A 23,635-nucleotide genomic window follows, 5' to 3' on the forward strand; every position below is an offset into this window, starting at 1 on the left:
TGGGCACAGCCAGGGACGAAAGGTGGAGGGCAGAGGTGACTCACCCATGCAGGGGAGCGGAGCAAACACCTTGGCGTGACATGTGACCTGAGCCCAGCATGGCCAGACCCCCAGTCACCCGGGATCTCTGCCAGCAGGGGCGGTCCGTTGGGGGACTCGGTTGTGCCCTGTCTTGTCCCCCCGGGATGAACGTGTTTGCTTCCTGCTACTGGCGGCACAAGCTCGGGAACCTGTCATGCCTGCTGTGAGCTGAGCCAGTCTGCAGGAGGAGGACAATGGGCTGGGCGGCCCCACGCTGCCACCGATGCGCTGTGTAAATCTGGGCAAGTCACTTCATCTCTAGGCTCAGCGACTCTGTTTGGCCAATGGAGACAATAACGCCCACCTGGAGGGGTTGTGCAAAGCTGATGGAAAACCACAGGTAAAGAGCATAGCAGCACTGCATAGTGGTTAGGAACCAGGGTGACTCGAAAGCCAGACTTCCTACTTCAAATTCTGGCTTGCCCTTTGAGCAAATTATTTAATCCTTTCTTGCCTTGGTCTTCCCATCAACAAAATGGGGCAAGCAATTTGATCTCTTTCATCATCATCATCTTGACTATTGTGGTTCTTATTGCCCTTCACCTGTACCTCCCAGCTTGCTTCCCTTTTCATCTTGACTACTGGGAAACTCTCAGCGAACATTGTTTTCTGATTACGTTCATGGAAAAATTAGGGAATTTCTTTACCTGAAAGAGCTGCCTAGGTGCTCTTTTTATATATAAATTTGATTCAAATTTCCTGAATTTAAAATAGCAGGATATATACTATTCTGTTTTGAACCATGGTAGGCTTTGCATGTCATGGAACTTCTTATCTATGCACTTTGTCTTCAGAGCCTGTGTCATTCATTCCTTTGTCCTTCACAGCTTTGCTGGTTACCAGCACTTCTTGGTGCCCTAGATAAAAGAGGGATAGAGGGGCTGGCATATTGGTTTCTTGTAGAATCCACTGTCCCCAGCCCTATCCCCAGCCTAAGCCAGAGCTGGGTACATCAGGAACATCCAGCAGAAACCAAGGTGCTCAATTCTGTGGTGATAGCAGAGGTGTTGCTTGGGCCTCTCGTGTCTCAGGTCCTGCATGACATCAGTGCCCACTAACAAAAGTTGGCCCCCTTGCTTAGCCTCCAATGGAAGGGGAAGGAAGCCTTAGCCGTGGGGTTCAGGACAGAGAGGGAAAGAGCCCACTTCCTCTCCATCCACGCGGTTGCCGAGACCCTGGCCACTACTTGTTTAGCAGCGCAACCTCCTTTGGGTCCCAGGCCCTGCACAGGGGCTCGAGAAGGCTGAGATGAGCAGGCGAGCCCCAACCCTCCTGGACACCTAGTAAGACACATACAGAAGACGCACAGATGCTGCTCTCACTGCCCTCAAGACTGGTGTGACAAAGGACTTCCCCCGCAAATGTGAATTTCCTTATAAAAACCATAACACATCTAGTGAGTGCCAACCGTGTGCCCAGAGCTGCACGAAGCCCTGAGCCCGCCGCACCTCACTGGCTGCCCCGCCGCTGCCCTCCAAGGCAGGTAGTTGTATTTTTATGAAGCCGATGAGGAAATGGAGCAGAGCAGGATGTGACTTGCCCAAGGTCACGCAGCTCACAGGTGTGCAAAAGGAATTTAAGGTCCAGAATCTTTGCTCTGCATGCCTGCCATGTGCTGCCTCTCCGTGGAAAGACGCAAGGTGGGAGAGTTTATGGTGGTCTGACCAAGAAACCCCGGGGCGAGGGGGGCTGCAGCAGGAGAGGGTCTTGGCCGGCTAGCTGGGAGAGGAGCCAGCTGAGGTGGGAGCCGGGCTCGCACCTTTCAGTGGCCTTGCTCTTTCCCCCTGGGCTTCTGGATCACCAGAGCCAGACTTGAGACATGCTCCCAGTCTGTGTTTACCAGGCTGTCGGGCAGAGCAGGCGCGCGGGGAACACGGAAATGGCATTAAATAACGCTGAATCACACCGCCGAGCGTTCCCTCCACGCCTTCCGATTACTCAAGGAGAAAGTCTGTTTTCTGCCAGCACATCTGTGACACCTCAAATCTCCCTTTTCAGTGGGGGAAAAGCAGATCTCAGGCTCAGACCCCACTAAGGCATCTTCTCATTTTCATTGTGCATAGTTCCATTTGTGTGCTTACTTAACAGAACACATAGGCAGCGTGTTCAAAGTGCTCGACAAATATTACTGCATCGGCATTGCAACTTTAGCAGATAGGCACCCTTGTGCCTCTTACAGATGAGTGCGCTGAGGTGGGGATAGGCTGAGTACCTGGCTCAGGTCGCACAGGGCCAGAGCAAGGATTATGGACCCGGGCAGCTAGCTGGCTGCAGAACCTATGCTTTTTACCACCTCCCCACACCGCCTGCGGTTGTAGGATTGGTGCAGGGTTTCTTCTAATTATGGCAGTAACCTGATTTTTCCTTTATGAATGAATTTATTTCAATAAAGTAGGTGAGTCAGTTTGAAAGTAAAGTGTGATTTACTGGGTGACATGGAAATGGCGAAAATCCTAACGATAGTTCAGAAGCCCAGGAGTTTGACAAACGCTGGTCAGTCCAGGCCCTTCGTTTGTCAGCTGAAGCCCAGAGAGGGGTTGGAGCCTGCAAAGGTCACACAGCGAGCAAGCCAGCGAGTCTGTGAGCTGCCAGGGCAGATGGGAGCCGTCCCCGCCACCCATGGGCGTCAACTTCCTGCACTGGGCCTGACGGCGGCTGGCACAGACACGCGGAGGTGTGCACACCTGCCCAGGAGTGTCACACCGAAACAAGATCCCTGTTATCTCAGCCGCCCCGGCACAGGCAGGCCCAGTCAGCGCTCTGACCACGGCTGAGCCAACTTCCTTCCAGATCTTTTTTTTTTTTTTCTTTTTCTTTTTTTTTGCGGTACCGGAGATCGAACTTACAACCTTGCGCTTGCCAGGCAGGCACTTATGCCACTGAGCTAAATCCCCAGCCCCCTTCCAGATCTTCTTACAGCTGGAGGTGGGAGCTCTGTCCTAGGTCTGCAGGGCAATGCTCACCTCCAGGCCCTTCCAGAAGCTTCCAGTGCAGGAAGTTGGCCCCTGCTTTGGGTGATGAGGTCCCATGGCTCAGATTCTGGATCCGCCACAGCTCCACCACATGGCCTTCCCCAGGATGCTTAGCCTGAGCTTTCCGTCCTCCTGGGTACAGCAGGGCCACACAAAGCCAAAAACAGTGGTCAGGGAAGGCACCAGAGGCAAAGTGAGCCGCTGTTCCATGAGTGGCAGATGTGTCTGCTCAGGTCTTTTCTGAATCACCTCCCACAGGGTTACTGCTTCATCATGGAGGCCACCCTTAAGCCTTCCCTTAAACTGCATACGGTTCGGAAAGCAGAGCACGAACAGTTAGGATCCTTGAGCCCATTACAGAGATGAGAAACTGAGGCCCCTCATGAAAGCTGGCTTCTCCTAAGCTAACACTGGTCAGAGGCTCCACCCTGTGGACAGGGAACCAGTCACAGCCTTCAGACCCTGACTGCCCACTGGTTCCGCAAGGCCTTGGGTGGATTATTTCTCTTCTCTTGGCTTGTTTCCTCATCTGTCAGATGAAATGTATCCTGAGACTTAGCCATGATGAACAGTCTTTGAAGTATCTGTCACAGTCTACAGGCGGCTGTATGACTGTCTTTGAATGCTGGTGTACACAGAGGCATGGCGGCACAGCACCCTTTGGAGTCACCGTGTAGATGGAAAATGCTGTAGCAGAGAACACTCACTTTGCGGTAAGCTCTGAAGACGGCCTCAGAGCTGGATTCAGGCTGATATTTAGCCTTCCTGTTAACAGCCTCCACGACCACCCCACTGCTGGGGGAGACATCATAGCAGGGGAAGAACATGGCCGGGGAGTCAGAGATAGGCAACTCTGGCTTTGTGTCCCTGCTGTGTGGCCCTGGACAAGTCACTTCACCTCTCTGAGCTTTAGGCTCCTTGTTGATAACATGAGGTTGCCTTACCATTGTCATTGTGTGGTTGTTGTGTGTATCAAATGAGTCGATGCACATACAGTGCGTGGCACATATCTGAGTCCAGGGTGGACCCTTGATATTGGTTCTAGGCATGGGCCCCTCTACTGGGCTTTCCTGGCAGACACAGGTCAGAGCCCCTGGGTCCTCTGACAGAGGAGGCCAGGTCCACACGGCCTAAGTAGTCAGGGACGGCTTCCCAGAGCCACGTCAGAGGGAAGCGAGGGCATCGCAGGCCAGGCCAGGCCCGGGGGCAGCCTGGGAGCCCCAGGAGGGGCAGCGTCTGCCTCGGCTGTGCTGAGCTGTGTGTGGGGGAGACGAAGGAGATGAGGCTGCTGAGTAGACAGCCCCCCAGGGACAGTTTGTCAGGGAGCTTGACAAGGTTAAGGATCTTCCTGGAACATCCTTTCACTTCCCCTCAATAACCTGCTATGGATCTATCATCCCAGTATTTATCTAAGCCCTTGCCGGACCCATTTATATCCTGCGCCTCTCCAGCTTCCCGGCGTAACGAGCTCCAGATGTGGGGAAGGGGCCTTCCCGAAATCTCTACCTCGAGCCCAGAGGGTGCCGGGATGGGGGCACAAGTCCTCCTTCACCAGCTCTGCCTCCAAGATGGGAAACACTCCTTGCTCCCCAACCTTAGCACTCTAATTAGAATCGGTGTTGGCCTGGGGCATTGCAGCTGGGACCACCAGGACCCTCTGTTCCAGGCCTGAGTGCCTTCGTGCCAGGGCGCCCAGGGGCTCCTAAGGGCAGCCCCGAGATACCCAACCCATTGTGCCATCAGGAGAGAGAGCGGGAGCTGGGAAGCTCTTTGCACCCACAGAGTTACCAGGAATATCTCCAAACCAAACCAGAGCGTCAGAGCTTACAGGAGCTCAGAAACCTTTTTGTCCTGTGGTTCCCAGTTGTCGGTCTCAACTTCTACCACTGCGAGCTCTGTTCTCACTGCTGTGCTGGAAATAACTCACTTTTCTATTTACTGGAGTAAAAAGTAAATATATAAGGAAAGTCCATATCCCTGCCATAAATAAAGCACCCCTATCTCTGGATACAAACAGAAGGTAGCTGTAGCTATAAATACGACACAGTACGCAGGCTGTACATCCCGGCTCCAGCTGGACCCTCGCTCTCTCTGCCAAACTCCCGTGTAAAGGAGGGTTAAGGGGGCTGGAGGGCAGGCCCAGGTGGCAGGCAAAAGCCGCGCAGGGGTGCTGTGGGCAGCTGGGGTGGATCTCACTGGGAGCCAGTGGGGAGCAGTGGAGTCTGCACGTCTGGATGGCAGTTGAGGCTGTAGGTGGGGAGTATGGTCCCCATTTATGGTGTGCAGGCTCTGAGCATCTCCAAAGCCCAGGGCAGAAGAGAAGGGTCCCTAAGAGAGGTGGGGAGAGGGGCCTGGACCCAGGGCCCGAGGCTTACAGCCTGGAGCACTCTCAGTTAAAAAAGACCAGCACATTAACGTCTCAGAAGCCACGGTGGAGAATGTCTGAGGAATCAGGGGATTGAGGAGAACTGAAAAGAGAAAAGTGTTCTCACTTTATAGCGTCCTCAGATGTGGTGTCGGGTACCACTACATACACTCGCTGACTGTCCTTGGGAGAGCACAGGCCCAGAGCAGGGAAAAGGACTTGTTCGCACTCAGCAAGCCAGAAAACTACTTTCACTGCCCTCCGCCACCTCCCACAATTCATTTCCACTTGCTTTTACCATTTTTTAAATTTTTTTTTGTGTGTGTGTGTGTGTGTGTGTTTTTGAGACAGGGTCTTGCTCTGCAGCTCAGGCTGGCCTTGAGCTCACTTTGTAGCCCGGGCTGGTCTCGAACTCGCAGCGATCCTCCTGCCTCAGCCTCCTGGGTGCTGGGACTACAGGCGCGCGCCACCACGCCCGGCTGCTTTTACCATTTTTAAAAACAAAGACTAGAAAACATTTTTCAGTAGGGCTAGGAGAAGCCCTCCCTAAAATCCAGCAGGCAAGAACCTACCTTGAGGGACGCTGTGATCAGGACAGAGAAGTCAAGGCCTGAGAACGGCCCTGTGTCCTGCTCACCCCAGTGTCCTCGGGTGAACCTCTGAATTCCTGGTAGTAGAGGCACGCACAGGATGCTGGAGAGAGGGAGGCCTCTCCCCGAGCTTTGAGAAGGCCTCTTGGAGGAGGGATTTCCAAAGAGGAGGTAGAAGCCTTGGGTTTGGACCTTTACTTTGCCCCAAAATAGCTTCAAGATCTTGGGCAATTATTTCGCTGCTCTGTTGACTCATCTGTGAACCAAGGGTGATGCAGCACCTCTCATAAAAGATTAGTTAGAAGATTAAATAAGTTAGTATGTGCTTCCAACTGGGCCCAGCACAAGCACTGTATACTTGCTGGTATTATTATTAATATGTTGCTAGGTCCAGGGAAGAAGGAGAACGCAAGCAGGTATTTGGTCCTTGTGGGTGGCCATGCACTGGGCCTGTGTCTGCATGGCTGCAAGTGAGAGCATGTGAGCCGGGCGTGGTGGCACACGCCTATAATCCCAGCACTTGGGAGGCTGAGGCAGGAGGATCGTTGTGAGCTGAAGACCAGCCTGGGCTACAGAGTGAACGCAAGGCCACTCTGAACTGCATAGTGAGACCCTGTCTCAAAAAGACCAAAAAAATTTTAAAAAGTGAGAGCATGTGACATGCCCAGAGGTGCAGCTGTGTCCCACCTCTGGGGGCTGGATGTTCGCTCCAGGGACCCCAGCAGAGTGGGGAGGTGGGAGGAGAAAGGGCAAGGAGCCAGCCCAGTGGAGAGAGCTCCTGCGCTGGGGGGCAGGGACCGGGAAGGGGTAGCTGGTCCAATCAGAAATTCTGGGGGAAGACGTTTGCACTTTCTCCCACAGGCACTGCGGAGCCGCTGGCAGGCCACGAGCAGGGAGTGACATGATAGAAAGGGTGTTGGGGACGGTCTGTGCGGCTGTGGTTTCAGGATGGATGGGCGGTGGGAAGGTCCGGAGGGGAGGCAGGAAGCTCAGCTGGGCGGCTGGCCTGGGGATGTCCCCTGAGAGATGTGCAGGGAGCCTGCAGTCAGGCTGAGCCAGGGACACCAGGTCAGAGCCCAGCTGGGCCAGGGCCAGGGCTGAGGTGCTAAATGGGCCCAGCGCCCAGCCCTCCCCATGCCCAGGAGCTGCTTTATCTGGGAGCCTCTGGAGGGCATCCTGGCCTAGTGCAGCAGGTCTGGCTGCCTGCAGATTTATGAAGTGTGGGGGAAGCAGCTGGGGGCGGGTGTGCAAGACGGGCCTGTGAGCAGAGGGGAGAAGAAGGACATTCTCCAGCCCATGGACACCCTGACCCCGTTTCCACCTTAGGACCCAGCCAGCCTTGCGACCACACCACTGAGCTCTTAAGAGTCAGGCCTGGAACGGGGCAGCAACCGCTACCTCAGTTTCTCCTCCCAGGGAAACCGGAAGGGTGAGTGAACAGGGGTCAGTGACAAGAACCTTAGACATGAGGAGGCTGTAGAAAGAATGTTCTGGAACCTCTGGACCAGAGTCAGATAAGGTGCATGATCTGAAAGCAGGTGACAAACAGTATGATTTTCAGAGTCAGAATACGATTCCATTTGTGACTTTCAAAGGAATAAATATGCATTTATGCCTCTATAAATACATTTTATGTGCAGTAAAATGCCTAAATGACACCTAATTGTGAGTACCTCTGGGGAAAGAGCTTTGACTCTTCACTTTAGACCCTCCTCCACTGTCTCCATATCTTATAATAAGCATATATATTTTTTTCACTTAGGGATTTTTCTTTTCAAAACTCAAAGGTGGGGGCTGGGGATTTAGCTCAGCGGCTAAAGCGCCTGCCTGGCAAGCACAAGGTCGTGAGTTCGGTTCCCGGTACCAGAGAAAAACCAAAAAAAAAAAAAACAAAAAACTCAAAGGTGATGTCAGAGAGAGAGAAGGTAGAGAGCCTGCTGCACATGTCACGGGGTAGTGGGTGGGCATCTGAGGGGCGCTCGGGCTGTGGTCATTCTGGAACTCTTGGGTCATCCTCTCTCCTCTGGGAGCCCCCACTGGGCCCTGCAGAGGAGCTCACAGGATGCCACAAGGCAGGCAGGTTCCAGGCAGGATGGGGCGTCATGGAGGGTCTCCTGAAAGCCATGAAAGGTGCTAAGATTTGAGTAGATGGGAAGCTGAGAACAGACTGGCCAGGAGGGTATGAATCCAAACCCTTGCGCTATTGCTTCCCAGTGGTGGGACCCTGAGTGGTTTGTCATCCATCTGAGCCTCAGTTTCCTCATCTGTGTAATGTTTAATTGTTACTCTGATGACATTAAACATCAGTCAATGACTATGTGTAAGCTTTTTTTTTTTTTTTTTTTCAAAGTGGAGCTGTGTTATGGCTTATATCTAGATATTCGCCCACTCCCCAAAGCCTTGTGCTTTCATAGGTGGGGCTTTTGGGAGGTGACTGGATCTTGGGTGTGTGATACTAAGTTAGTCTACAGGTTGGTTTAGTACAGAACGGGTGTGGATAATGGATTTACTGAAGAGGGAATGTTCTGGAACCTCTGGAACCTATGGGAATGTTCTGGAACCTATCCTGTGTGAGGGTGGCACCAACCAATAGGCTGGTAGCCTGGATGGAATAAAAAGGGTAAGGAAGAAGGAAGTCTGCCTCCTGCCTGCCATCCCATGGATGGTTTTTCCTCTGCCATGCTGCTCTGCCTTGGAGCCAGCCAACTATGGACTGAAACCTCTGCAAACTGTGAGCTAAAATACACCTTTTCTCCTTTAATTTGTGGGTGTCAGGTATTTTGTCTCAGCAACAAGAAAGTGACTAAGATAGGGTGGAACCAAGGACCTCATGCATGTGCTATATCATTGAACTACATCCCCAACTCAAAATCTGGGAGATAGACCCTGGGAGCTTGAAAGCACCCTGCCAGATGGCTGGGACCGCAGCCTGGAAGGGCAAGGGTCACAGAGGGCAGGCAGTCCTCCCAGGAGGGGCTTTCTCAGCAGCCGGACAAGCACAGGCAAGTTGGCAGTGCTGTGTAAGTGCACCAGGCAGGCCCTGGATCAAGGTCCTCCTTGTCTGGGTATCCAGCCAAAGCCGGCAGTCCTTTGCAAGGGCATCACTTCCCATGCAGGCTTCCCACAGGACCCATGCTGCCCTTGTACTGGGCTTGGCTCTGAGTCTGAAGCCAAGGCAGGATTCTGGCTGCCACCTGGTGCCTTGAGAAACTGAGTCTCAAGTGCCAGTGCCACCTCTCAACCATGGTCTTTTCTGGCCTGGTTTCCTCTCTGGGCCTCAGTCCCCACCCAAGCACCATGGTGACATTTCTGAGGGTTTGTAGCCCGTGAAGCTGTGCTGCTTACCTGAATCGGCTTGTAGCTTTATCCCTCAGCACAGAGGCTGGCACCCATGGGCGCCCAGCCATTGGGGTGAGTGGATCGGATGAGTTAGCCAGTTAACTGAAGAACACGCTGGAAAAGGACCGAATCAGGTAATGAGCACTTGCTCCTCAGGGCCTTTGCATGTGCCGTCTCTTCTGCCGGGCACATTTTCCTGGCTACTTTCCTGCCTAGCTTTCTTGCCTGCCGCAAAGCATACCGAAAGAACACTAGGCTTGGAGCCAGCGTAGCCCCTGATTGTGAAGAGCCTTGAGCAAAACTCTTGGCCTCAGGGAACCACAGTTACCTCTGTAAAATGGGGACACGAAGGCTTGGGCCCTTTGTGTGTCTGTGGGCACCTCTTGGTTGTGAAACCCGTGGACTGGATGGCATTCCTCTTGGTGTCCTCAGGGTTAGCACGGGCCTGTGGCTGACCCTCAGTAGAGGTCTAGTAAGGGTGTGAGTGAATGAATAAGTGAACGTATCAGCATAAGAAAAGCATGACGCGATGCCGGGGAGGGCGCTTTGCACACTAACGTGCTGTGCCTCAAGGTTACTGTCTGGGTTCGGGGTCGTCCACTCCCATGGGCCTGCCCCAGAGAATCCAGAGCTGTCCCATTCTCAAGCCGCAGCGTTCAGTGACAGGCTTATTCTGAGGATGAGATATCATGCCCACAAGGGACAGTTATCAGCGTTCATTCTTTGATGGCAGCAGCATCCTCTGGAGACCCCCCCAGCCACACAGCCCGAGAGGCCTGGACAACGTGAGTGTGTACAAGCAAGGAGAGGTGGACAGGCTGAAGGACAGCCCCAAGTCCCCGCATGCAGTATATTTTCTGCCCCTGAACCTAAGGCCTGAACACCCACATCCTCTGATTTGCTGTAGGTGCCAAACCTGTGAGGCAGCTTGGACAGAAAGCACAATTTACCCATTTTACAGCTGAGAATACTGAGACTTAGCTCAAGCTTGGATTACTCAGAGTGTTATCTTACCCAGCTCTGCCTCCATAGGTCCCAAAGTTTGTAGGTTTGGAGCACTCAGAAGTCATTATACCCCAGTGTGGGGGTGAGGGTGGGTTCATGAGAAGAGGAGCTGCAGAAGCCCTAGGATGACTTCTAACCAGGCTGGTGGAGAAGGCTGGAGGAGATGGTGACTGATGTCACTTCCAAGCCTGGCAGTGGGAATGGGGAGGCAGAGGCAGAGGCTGGACCATGCCCATTGTGATTTTATTTTCAGATCTCCTAGCCGGTGGCACATGCCTGTAATCACAGCACTCAAGAAGCTGAGGCAGGAGGATCACTGTGAGCTGGCCTGGACTACATTGTCAATTACGATGGTGGCCTTGGGACTGCTAAGATGACAGCCTTGGGAAGGTGGCTCAGTGGTCCCGTTTGTCTCATCCTCTCCACAAGCCTGTGTGGGAGGCAGGTTTCACTTTTCCATTTGAGGAAATTGTAGCTCAGTGCGGTGAATGCAATTAGCCAGTGCCACACAGCTCAGGCAGGTTGAGCCAGGAGGTGGCAGCCGTCTGCAGAGCCAGAGTTGTTGCCAGGGGCAGGGCTGTGGGCTGACCCCGGCTGGCTACATCCGTGCCCACCTGGGAGGCCTGTCGAAAACGCAACTCCCCAGCCATGATGCCAGCCTATCCCCATAATTCTAATGCTCTTGGTCTCATGAGGACAAGGGCATGCTGGGACTGCTCCTTCAGAAAAGCATCCTAATCTATTGTGAGCCACAGCCGGCTGCTACCCGGTGCCATCACCAAACGGTGTTAAAAAACGTGACGGATTGCGGGAAGTGAAAAACAAAGAGCGGAGAGAACGCACCATAATGTTGGCGGCGGCCGCGGTGGGGCAGAAGACTGTTCCATTGTGCTTTACTCTGCCATCTGACTTCTGTGTTTTCCAAACTGTCTTTGAAGAGCACGCTCCACTTCTGTAATCAAAGGCCACATTGCAGAGCTTCTGGATAGGAGCGGCTTGGAGAGGGGCGCGGAGACCTGGGGCTGTGATGGCCAGCCCTGGGGAGCAGCTCTCCCCTCGCCTGCGGCCGCCTGGTCCCCCACGCCTCCACTGCCTCATCTGTGTCGTGGGGACGGGAAGCCCTGCAAGCATGGCTGGGTGTGTGAAGTGAGGAAATTCCCCCTTCCACCTCCCCTCTGCCCCGTCTCTCTCCCTGGCACCTGGGCTCTGACCTCAGATGCCATTTCCGTCAGTACCCAGGTGGATCTGCTTTCCTCACAGAGTGTGCAGGCTGCCCGGGCCTTTCAAGGCTGCCTCTGCCAGGCTTTTTTACAGACGGGGAAACTGAGGCACGGAGCAGGCGCGGAGCGTGGCAGCCGGCTGCCATTCCGCAGCAGTGGAAGGGGGGTGCGTGTGTCTGCCGTGCCTCTTCCTCTCCAACGGCACCTCGCTCAGTGAGCGAGGGGGCAGCAAGTCACCATCTGTGTTTTCCAATAAAAGAAAATGAAAATTGAAGCACATTAAAAATAGCTCAATTGGGATTCCGCACGGCGCTGAGGCCCGCTGTGGCAGAGAGACGCCCAGCTTGCCTGCACCCTCCCCCAGCCTGGCACCGACACTGCCGGGAGTCATTTGAGGCGAATGTCTCTTGGGGGTGCATAGGACCGGGCCACGTGCAGGCAGTGCCCCCCAAGAGCACCAAGGCCCAACAGGGACCCTTAGTCCCAGTTCCTAGCTCCTGCCTGGTGCAGTCCCAGGCTCCTGGGATCCTGCTGGCGTAGGAGAGATGGACTCGGAGCCATATGTCTCTGGGCAAACTCTGGAAAACGTCCCCAGGACCCCAGATAGAGCACTTGCCTATTGAGGATGTCACAGGGACGCCCCATAGCAGAGTGGAAGGACCACTGGTCCCATTTCCTCTTCTGTAGTACCAGGATGAGGGTGTGGTGCAAAAGTGGCCTTCTGAGGCCGCCCAGGCCTCCTTTGTAGCACTGTGACCTAGGGAAGCTCCTTGCCTTTTTTGAACCTCAGTGTCCTAGTTCAGAATGACATGGGAGTATCCCACAGGAGGTGTGTGAGAGGAGAGCATGAGACTGCAGCAAGCTCTTAGCTTGTGCCTACATGGACAGGAACTTGACCATGGCCTGTACTACTCGGAGCCTCAGTTTTCTTATCTGTCAAATGGGGCTGATCATAGTTCCTGCCTCTTGGAACTTTGGGAAGATAAGGTCCTGGGCACATGGAAGACACTAAGTCCACAGTAGCCCCACCCTGCTGTCCCATCCAGAGCGGTGACTGGGGCACGGGACCAGCATCGGCCCTGCCGTAGCCCCACACCTCCTGGGTAGGCACACAGGCCAGGGGAAGGAGGGCAGGGTGGGAAATATTGGAGGGAGGCTCCTTTCAACCATGGCTGGGAACCAAAGTAGCCAGAGCTACGAGAGGGAGCGGCAGAGGCCAGACAGGCTTTGCTCAGGCGCGGGAGGGGGCACGTGCGGTCCCCGGGGTTGAGCAGGCCGGTGTGTGCCAGAGACGACCTCTTTGTGAAGGGTGCTTCCTTTCCTGTTGCTGCCGTTACTCATTACCATAAGAGGAGTGGCTTAAAGCAGCGCAGATTTATTATCTGACAGCTCTGGAGGTCAGAAGTCTCAATGGGTCTCACTGGGCTGAAGTGGGTGTTGGAAGCCCCCTCCCCCAAGGCTGTAGGGCGGAGTTCTCCTTCTTCTCCAGCTCCTGCAGCCCCACTCCCACCCCATCCTCAGGTGCATCACTCTCACCTCTGCTTCTATCGTCACCGCTGCCCTCGGCCCCCAGCCTTCCTCCCCGAAGGCCCCTCCTGATTACACTGGGCCCACTTGGATAATCCAGGATAAGCTCCCGTCTCAGGATCCTTAATTCAGTCTTATCTGCAAAGTCCTTTTTGCTATATAAGGTGATGTTCTCAGGTTCTGGGGATTAGGACATGGACATTTTTGGGGCAGAGGGGACCATCGTTCTGTTTCCCATAGACAAGAAAGTAAGACTCTGCCTCAGCCTTGCCCAGAGGGGGTGGGCTGATGTTGATATGAATAACATCATAATTTCCATTTATTGAGTGACTACCTAGTGCCAAGTCATGTAGAAATTTGAGTTATAATAATGACAATATTTTATTGAGCACTTACTATAGCCAGGGGCTGAGCTAAGTACCTTACTGGCTTGGTCTCATTAAGGGTCAGAGCCAGCTAAAGGGAGATACTAATTAGTGTTCCCATTCCACAGACCAGAAAGGAAAGGTTGGGACTTGCGTGGGACCTCTAGGTTGGGAACTAGGTCCAAATCTAGAAGGCTGCTGAGCCCACAGCTCAGCTGGGATGTGCCACAGGATAGGCCTGGAGCCACACCTGGACTCCACCCTCAGGCTCCTGCCCTCCCGCTCCTCTATTGATGGCTGTGGTGGGTGCCAGAGCTGCTCGCTCGGTGTCACAGTTGCCAGGTTGTATGTTCCTCGGCCGGGGCGGATGCACAGGGAATGCAGAGAGGGGCCGCATGGCAGTGGCAGAGGGGCAGGGTGCTGGCAACGGGTGCCCAGGTGTCTGGGCAGAGAGGGACGGGCCGTGCCCTTTATCATGGTGATGGTGGCTGGGTGTGTGTCCGAGTCTAATTCTGTGTCGTGGTGGGTGGGGGCGGGGACCAGGAACCTGAGATTCTGGCCACTCAGTGAGAGCGGGCGCAGGGCCGCAGCCAGCCCACTTCCTGAGGCTTTTGGTCTCCAGACCTGGCTTACTCACCCGCTGTGCCTTCTCTCGAGGCCTTCGGGACACGCTGACACATGGGAGGCTCTGGCTCTGTGCTGAGAGCACCCTCCTTTGCTCAGACCTGGCCTGTCCCCTGGCCCATCTTCTGCCACCCTTCAGGCTTCCTGAGACCTGTCCTGCAGGTCCTTGTCACTCCGAGTTTTAGGCCCATGCCCTGCCACTTCCCAGTGGGATGTTGGATCCCTCCCGAGGCTGCCTCAGTCTTCCCATCTCTACACTGGGCGCCCCCTTCTGCCAAACCCCGGCGATCCTTTAGGCCTCAGCCTGTGCTGTGACCCCTCCACCATCTCTACCCAGAGGAGACCTGCTGACCTGGGCAGCTTCCCAGGGCAAGGGCGGAGGGTGGAGGGGTCGGGAAATGGGCAGGTGTGCACATCCTCCAGGCCCTCAGCTGGAGGCTCAGGGAGGATTCCTCAGAAACTCCCTGTTCCTGGAATCCTCCATTGGTTCTTCCCACCTCCCCAGAGAACTCAGCTGTCACCAGCGGGAAATGGGACAGATAATTGCAACTTTAAATAAGGCCAAGCGAACGCTTCCTGCCAGGCCCAGCACTGGGGACTCTGAGCTTCAGAGGAAGGCGGGGAGTGGGCTACTGCTCAGAAGCCCAGCACTGCCAACTCCTAGGGACCTAGGGCAAGTCATCATCCTTCTCTGAATCTCAGTGTCCTCATCTGCTAAATAGAAACCTATGACAAATACCCTAGTGCATCCTGAGAGCCTAGTGGCACCAAGGAGGCTCCATAGCTGGGAGTCCAGGTTATGTTTAGAGGCAGCAGCTCCACCCAGAGGAACAGACGGCTATTCTCAGTGCCATTGGCCTCTGGACGAGTGAGAGATGATGATACAGCAAAGCAGCCTCCCCGAGCTACACTGGCCATTCAGGCCTCTGGCTGAGAGCTTTGTACCTATACCTGTGAGTAGGCATGGCTTCCTGCCCCCATTTCCCAGATGGGCTCACTGAGGCCACGGAGCTGCAGGAATGGAGGAGGTCAGGAACCCCCTCTAGCCTGGGGGGACCACTCACCACACACCTTAACCTTGGCAGAGGGACACCTGCCCCAGTGGGACACGGGCCAACTTGAGATGCCTGAGGTCCCAGATCCAATTTCCCAATTAGGGCAGGAATTCCTGAACCTGCTCCCAGCGTCAGCAGGTCTGAGAGCTAGTGCAGAATTCCCAGGGAAGAGGAGCCCCAGGTGGGGCTGGGGAGGTGAGGGCTGAGCAGGGCAGGAAGCTGGGCCCAGCTGGGCTGGAGGTGCCTTGGCCTCCGCTCCCAGGGGCACTGGCGGGAGCATGGGAAGGCTGAGATGTGTTCAGGGCTTAGGCAGACCAACTGCTAGCCATCCTTCCCCGTGCCCGGGAGAGAGACTGTCTCCTCGTCACCTTAGACACCGATGACCTCCTGTCCCACTTAGCGGCCGGCACTGGAGGGCCCCAGGCCCCGTCCAGGCCCCAGGCTGGGGAAGAGCATGAGACACACTCCAGAGGGAGGGCCGCAGCCCTGAGGAGAGGTAGCTCATTCAAGCAGCAGAGAGCAGGGGCGTCGAGGAAGTCTTCCTGCAGGAGATGATCCCTGGGTTTCTTCAGGATAAGTAGGAGTTTTCCAGATGAGAAAGGTGGACATTCTGACAGGGGAAACAGCCTAGGGAGACACAAGGAGGCAAAATGAGGACATGGCCTGGTGCAGACCTCCTCAAGGCTTTGGCTCTCGTGGGCCTGCCCACCATGCCCAGCTTTCCAGGCAGGGGCACAACCTAGGGCAAAATCCAGGCAGGGAGACAGCAGGGGTTCAGAGTGGGGACACTGAGTCGTGGTGTGGAGGGAGGTGCCATGAGATCAGGCGCTCGGGCCAGCCCACTGAAGGCTTTGAGGGCCACCTGCTCTTGGTCATCTCGGGGCTGTGAGGAAGGTGCACGTCTGGCGCCTGGTTGTATTTCCGGGGCAGCGCTGGCCCTGTGACCTATAACATCATGAGTGAGGGAGCGGGGCTCCCAGAGCTGCTCGACCTCCCCCAGGAAGTCTACCCTGACTTCGAAGAATGAGTCCCCAGTGCAGGCAGGAAGCCTCCTGTGCTGTAGCTCCATTGATGCCCCACCAGCAGCCAGAAAAGCCCATCACCTGTGGTCACAGCTCCTCGCATGCCTCTGATATCCTGCAGACACTGGACTGCATAGGCCTCCACAGGTTGTGGCGGGAAGGGCACCAGGCTGGCTATCAGGCCACCTCATGCCACTGGATCGGACCATGCCTGCTCCCCACCTCAGAACTGCCATGCTTGGGCATAGACGCCCTAGCTGCCTGAGCCCACCATCTGCTTCAGCCCTCACCTGAGACTCTAGATGCCCAAAAGCCTCCCTGGGATGGTGAAAGGACTTCGGTTAACATAGCCCAGAAATCAAAATCCTTCCTCACCAATTTCCAGGAATCTCTAATTTGTCCTCACTGAGCTGATTTGCTTATCTGTGACACAGAGACGATCTTATGTCCCTTGAAGGGTTTGGGGAATCCTTAGATGCACTCGGGTGCAACTCTGGATGTTATCTGAGTGGCATCCTGCCTGGCGGATAGTAAGTGCTCAGTAAATGGTAGCCGTGATGAGATGTTGCCAAGGGGATGTGAAGGCCATAGTTTCCTCTCACCTCCTGGCTGCTCCGCTTCTCCCTACAGCTGGCTTGCAGCGCCCTCCCCCAGTGCCTTGTGTCCCCCAAAGGACCCATACCTTTTGATCCCTGCCCTTTCTCAGGCCTTTCCTGCCCCCATCAGCCCATCCATGCCCAGCCGTGTGTCCCCAGCCTCACCAGCTCTTGCCGAGAAGCCCTAGAGCCGGGCTCTGTGCCTGGCATTGCCTCTTGGGTATCAGGTTGGTGGGGAGAGAATAGTAACTGATGATGAAGACACAGAGGCTCTGTTTGTAAAGATGATGGTGGGAAATTACTGAGGAACTCTCCTGAGAAACGTTGGCATGCAAGAAAATGCCCCTGCAGAGCCGTGGCTGCTCCGCAGCCCAAGATGCCAGTGCAGTTGGCAGCGGAGCCCGGAGTCATGCCGCGCAGAGATGGTGCCCTGGAGTGTTCTGTCACCGTACCCCACAGCCAGTGAAGTGGGCCTGCAGGGGAGTAATTCAGACATTCTGGAAACATCTCTGCTGTGGCAGTCACTCTCAGAAAAGGGGAGCAATCTGGAGCTGCCAGACTTGGGGTGGAGCTTCCGTGTGGCCAGCTGTGTGGCTTGGGGAAGCCCTCTGCACTTCTCTGATCCCTAGGATGCAGTTTCCTCCTCTATGAAATGGATCCATTACACAAGAGCATTCAGGGCCCGCTGAGTCAGGCCACCCGCTCTCTGGATCCCTTCTGCCCCTGGGGCGCCATTCCACCCTTCAGCCCGGCAACGAAGGCTCTAGCATCCCAAGCTCTTTCTCCAAGGACTGCCTTCTCCCTGGTGTGGCTCCGCAGTGGGGACTTGCTCATCTCCCTCCCAGCCTTTGCACAAGCTCACCCTCTGCCTGCAGCACAGCTCTTCCCGTTTTCTGCCTTCCTTTTGGATGGCTGTCTCCTACACAAAAGTTGGGGTTCAGGCAAGGTGTCACTCATGTGGAAGGTCTCCTCTGACCCCTAGGCAGGGTTAGGGTTCCTCTTCTGCTGGAGGAGGATGTTTGGTGAACCTGGGGATCCCCCTTGCAGTCTCCGGAACAAGGGCCCCGGTGGGGCTGCAGCTGACTCTGGACTCACCTTCACTGCCCCTCTGTGGGCCATGCCTAAGATGGTGTGAGCTGTGTGCAAGCCTAATGTGATCATGGGGACCCCAGGAAAAGGGCTATATGGAGGCAGAGGGAAGCCAGATCCAGAGGCACAGGACAGGACCTGGGATACCAGCCTGCACAAGGGGCCACATCCAAGGGCAGTTGTGGAGCTTGGAAAGCCCTTGGGAACTTCAGTTGGGACCACGAAGAACTTAGCATTTGCTCCAAATCAGCTAATGTCTGATTACTTAGTTAGCATGGGCCTGGCACGCAGTAGGTGAGTATTCAACAAGTGCAGGCTCGCCAGATGGGAGGAGTGGAGAGCATATGTGTAGATGTGTGAGTGACAGGAATGGAAAAAGAGAGAAAGGAGGAAGAGAAGTTGGCTCAGTGGGTGGAGGCAGGGAGAGAGGGAGGGAGGGATGGATACCCAAGTGGGATGCAGAACATATGGGTAGGTGGGTAAATGGGTGACATCAGAGGAGTAGGTGGGTGGCAACACGGTGGAATAATTTCATACATGGTGGCTGGGGCCGAGTGGTTCAGTGGATGGATGGCTATGAGAATGGGTGGGCGCATTGTTGGGTAAGTGAATAGGGGGTGGAGAGAAGGATAGATGGATGGATACAGGAATAGATGCATGTGAGGGTGGGTAAATAGGTAGTGGGCTGGTGAGTGGATGTCAGGATAATTTATGGACAATTGCAAGGACTGGGTGGTTAGAATGATAGATGGACGAGTGGGTGTAGGGGTCAATGAGTGGATGAATGAACAGTAAAATTCCATGTGGCTAAATGCCTGACACCTTGCCCAGAAGTAGAGGGGTGGTCTGGGTTCTGGGATTTGAGTTAATTGTCCTTCACTGGGGGAAACCAGTGCCAATTAGGCAAATAGATCCAGTCCCAGCAGGTCCTGCGGCAGGCCCACTAATTGACTCCAACCTGACAGACCCAGCCTGGACTTACAGTGGCCTGTGTCTTATTGATTTGTAATTTATACTCCACTCACATCCTGGAGGATTTGGGGTGACTTATAAGATCAGACTTGCATATAATAGGATGGTTAAAGATAAAGTGAGACAATCACGAGGCCGCAGAGAACAGTGGTTCAGAGTACCTGGCTCACTGGCCAGGCCCACTGCCGGCTACCTGGGTGATGGTGGGCAGGTTGCATAACCTCTCTGAAGCTTCTTTGCCCTCCCCGCCATCTGTATGAAGTAGGGGAGGAAAGGAAGGGAGGTCGGCACAGTATGCAGATGTGTGGATGATGAATGGGTATATTCACAGGATGCTAAAAATGGGTGGATAAGTGCCTGGGTGGAATGATGGACGGATGAGGCAAGCGAGAGGGTGGCTGGGTGGATGGATAGATAAATGGGGATGGGGATGATAATAATTCTCCCTCATCTAGCATTGTGAGCTTCAAAATAGATCGTGTAGGTGACACCACAGCACAGAGATGGGCACAAAATAAATGTTAAATGACATACAGTTGACCCTGTGTATCCACAGGTTCCCCTTCTGTGGATGCAACCAACTGAGGCTCAAATTTTTTTTAATATTTTTTTAAAATATTGCATCTGGATCAAACACATACAGACTTCTTTCCCCTCATCATTATTTCCCAAGCAATTCAGCATAACAATTATTTGTGTAACATTTAGGCCATATTGGGTATTGGAAGTATTCTAGAGATGGTTTAAAGTGTAAAGGAGGATTTTGTAGGTTCCATGCAGATCCTGTGCCATTTTATATGAAGGACTTGAGCATTTGGGGCTTCGGGTATCCACAAGAGTCCTGGCACCGATCCTCCAAAGATGCTAGGGTACAGCTGTGTAGAGTGTGTGTCAGGGGCCATTGTGACACCAGCCACCACATCTTCCGGAGGAAATGTCGGGACAGCAGACCCGGGGTGTTAGCGGGTCATGCATGGCTGTCTGGTTCAGCCTGGATGAACAGTCAGACTCGGGTCATTTCAGCAAGTGAGACTGCCGGCCACAGCCGCCGGACTCTACCCTGCCTGCACGGTGCTTACCGACCAGATCAGAGCCTGGTGAGGGACAGAAAGTTGCAGGTGGGGTGACATTGATGGGAAATGCGCCTGAGTACGGGAGCCCTGCTTCCTGGGTCACCGGGGAAGGTTTCTCAGAGCAGGTGCTATCTGAGGTGGGTCTTTATTAAAGGGTGAGGACATCGCAGAGAGAAGGAACAAGGGCCTCAGGAGCTTTCTGCAAACGGGGCTCTGTCCAGTGGGCAGAGGGGAGATTTGAAATAGGCCTGGCTCTGCCACATCTTGGTAAGAGACTCAGGTGTTGCCTTCGTCTCCTTTCCTCAAAATGACCTCGACAAGTGTTCCTTCCTCGGCAGGTCACGTTAGGATATCATGGGACCGTGTAGTGCGGTACTCGGCATAGTACCAGGCACACAGGAGGTGCTCAGTAATGCCAGCTGCTGTGATTATATTTTTATTACCTACTTGGTAAATGGGGAAAATGTAGATTTGTTTAAATAAAAGGGCTTTGCACATTAAAAATCACTGGGCAAATGCTGGCCACGAGGGCAGCCTGATGTGTCGGAAAGGCTCGAGGACGGCTATAGGTCTGGGTTCTGACTTACTGTGTGACCTTGGCCAAGTCGCCTAACCTCTCTGAGCTTCCGTTTCCATTTGTGTAAAGTGGAACTGGCAAAGGCTTCCCTCGGGGTTGTCATGAGAACTAAAGGAGCTCTTAGTGTGTCCAGAGCTTCCTGTCCCTGCCTCCCTTCCTCCCTCCCCAGTGCGTCCCGGTGTTCGTTTACTGCCCACCCCATCCCCCAGCAACCTCGTCCCAGACCCCCATCCATCATCCTGTCCTTTGTGGAGGTTAAGTGGGTCCCCAAGCAGCGAATCCAAGCTCCCTCGAAGCCCCGGCTGCACAATGCGGCCCGCTGTTAGCCAGCAGCCTGGCTGGCCCGGAGGATTGGGTTTCAGCCCGGGCGGCCGGCACTGGCAGATGCCCAGGCCAGCGGCGGGCAGGCGGGGACACAGCGGAGGAGCCGGCGTCACAGGGACTCCTCCACCGAGCCTGAAAAAACACAAGCAGGCTCCAGGCAGGCAACCGAGGCAGAGGAGTGCCTCCGAGAGCGGCAGGAGGAGAGGAGGAGCGTAGAGCTGCAGGTCCTGGGGCAGAAGGATTTTACATTAGCAGGGTCCCCTCTCGCCAACCAGGGGCTGAGCCAGAAAAACCACGTGCTGCCTGTGGTGGACTTCACTTCAGAAAATCCACAACCTTCCTGGAGCTGGCCCGCAGCTCCTCGGGCATTGCCACCCCTGCTCGCCTTGCTTTGAGCCAGTGAGTCTGATGTCTTCCGAGGAGAGGCCTTGAGAAGCCAGGGCTCAAATCCCAGCTATGTTTCTTTCTGCTATGTGGCTTTGGCAAGATCTCTGAGCTACTCTGGGCTTACTCTCCTCTTCTGTACAGTGGGGTAACAGCACCAGCTTTCCAGGGTGTGTGGAGTATTTATCAGGGCCTGACACCGAAGGCATTGGCAGATGAAAGGAGTAATTTTGTTCTCCCTTTCATGAGACAAATCTAGCCTGGTGGCTTCTGCATGTCCCTTACTGGCCATGTGGCTTTGCAAGAGTCCTTGATCTCTGTTTGCCTCAGTTTCCACATAAGTTTGCTCTAGGCTGTCAGTGAAACAGTACTGATGAAGGGAGCCCCTGCCCACAGGCAGCTGCCATGGAGCTAGCTTTTGTGTGGCCTGGTCCTTTGCATGATGTAAGGTCCCTTTGCACCCAATGCCTCCCTGGGTCTTTAGACCAGTGCTGGGGGGTGGGCAGGCATGGAGCAAAGATTTTGATGTCCTCGCTTTACAAATGGGGAAACTGAGGCTTTGCAAAATGAAGCGAATTTTCCAAGCTCACCCACTGCTTTGCACTTTACCTCCTGGATCCCGCCTGTTGCTTCTGCCTGGAATTTCTCACTGGACCACGGAAAATGTGCTGCGGCTCCCAGGCGCTGATAACCCAGGTCAGGTCCCAGGCCACCAAGCCACGGATCACATCCAGGCCTGGGTTTGGGTTACCTCAGCCCCAGCAGCCCAGACAGGATATAACAGGAGCTGCTGGCCAGGGTCCAGAGCAGCATCTGCCACTTGGGTCCCATGCCAGGCTGATGTGCCGCCTGGGCTGTGGGCTGCTGGCCAGTCTGGGTGCAGACCGTGTCATTGCCCTCTTGAAGAACCCTCCATAGTTCCCGCCTACCTGTAGGACCAGATCCAACCTCCTTAGCTGCACGTTCATTTGAGGTCCTTCACCTTTGGGCCCTTCCTGCACTACTATCACTTTCCAGGAAGGGTTTTGTTCCCCCTGCAGGGGGCGTGTAGCCCAGAGCGCAGAGAGCTGTCCTCAGATTTAGTGTTCTCTGCCCCGTTTTGGTGTTCGTGCCTCTGTGCCTTTGATGTTGCTGTGACTGCTCTGAGCTGAGCCCTTTCCCTCTCTCCTCCTCTGAGCCGCCTTTCCCATGCCCTGGACTCCTGCATATCCTGCTTCCGGCCCAAACCAGCCCTCTCTCCCTGTCTAGCTCAAGTCTGGGAGCTCCTCAAGGAAAGGAACCGCTGACCTGTTCCTGCATCCTCAGCGCCAGGCACACACAAGGTGGAGTAGGTGTTCACTGAACGGCCGTGACTTCATTACTTAGTTCAGCCAGTGGGGGAGAAGTCGAGGACGGCTGCCAGGAAGAAGGGAGGAGCCTTTGAACTCGGGTTTGGAAGAGACGTTAGCCAAGCTAATGAAGCAAGAAGGGCCAAGCATTCCAGGGAGAGCGTTCTGGAAGTGTCAAGTCACCGTGGCCCAAGGAAGTACAGCGCCTTCTGCAAGCAGAAGGAAGTTTAGATCAGCTGGACCCTCAGGCTGTAGGTTTGCAAAACTTCTAAAAACACTGTCAAGGGAGCTAGGTCTCCATCCTGCAGCCAGTAACGCTCTGAAGGCCTTAGGATAAGTTAGGACGTGAGCAGACCCGGGCTTTAGCATCTCACCCTACTGCCATGTGCAGGTCGGCTGTGTGGACTCAGCCAGGTCTGTTCTCCATATCAAACATGCAGTGTGAGCAGGCAGGCACAGACTTCACCTAGAACGAGGGCCGTGGGAGACATCAGACCAACAAGACTCACCCACATGGGGGCGCTTAGTTCTCATAAGGACCCTTTTTGCAGATGCAGAAACTGAGGCCCAGAGTGGAAAACAGGCTTGCCTGCAGTCACACACTAGAAAATAGCAGAACCAAGGCTCTAGGCTGGAGAATCTACATGCCAGGCCTCTCCTGCCTTCTCTCCTTTCCCTCCTGCCCTCACACAGACTCAGCCAGAGAGACAGAGAGACAGAGACAACATACACATAACCCATGTGTATATATATACACACACACACAGTGATAGTATTCTTGTTTTGTGTTGTCTATTTTTTAATGCTATGGCCATAGCATCATAAAAATAACACAGATGTAGAAACTGATGTCTATTTCTGGCCCTGCCTGTGTGCCCTGGCACAGGTTCCTTCCTCTTCCCGGTTTCAGTTTCCACATCTGTAAAATGGGGTACATAGCAGCACAGATCCCTTTAGCTGTTCTGAGTCCATAGCAGTATTCAGCATGTCCTGCAGTCCTTGGCACACAATAGGTGATTAACAAAAGACCCCTCCTCACGTCTTTGGAATGCTCATGTACTTAGAGCACAGACAAATACCATTTGTGGCCCTAGGGAAGCATAGCCCTGGATAGAGCTGGCCAGGGA

The 23,635-nt window shown here is 54.4% G+C and overlaps 1 protein-coding gene across 2 annotated transcripts in view; it reads left to right on the forward strand.

Annotated features, from left to right (window-relative positions):
* Positions 1 to 3,705: 3,705 nt before the first annotated feature.
* The window catches only part of Ephb2 (EPH receptor B2), a 142,078-nt gene continuing 122,148 nt past the window's right edge, over positions 3,706 to 23,635 (forward strand). Inside the window, exon 1 of one of the 2 annotated variants that reach the window (XM_013519671.1) lies at positions 3,706 to 3,766. The gene's annotated coding sequence lies outside the window, so the exon portion shown is untranslated. Of the gene's footprint in view, positions 3,767 to 22,432; positions 22,503 to 23,635 lie in introns of those variants that run through there. The other variant, XM_005394748.2, reaches the window with a different exon arrangement.

The sequence above is a fragment of the Chinchilla lanigera genome, unplaced genomic scaffold (genome assembly GCF_000276665.1).
Source record: "Chinchilla lanigera isolate Chin_1 unplaced genomic scaffold, ChiLan1.0 scaffold00051, whole genome shotgun sequence".
Taxonomy (NCBI): Eukaryota; Metazoa; Chordata; class Mammalia; order Rodentia; family Chinchillidae; genus Chinchilla; species Chinchilla lanigera.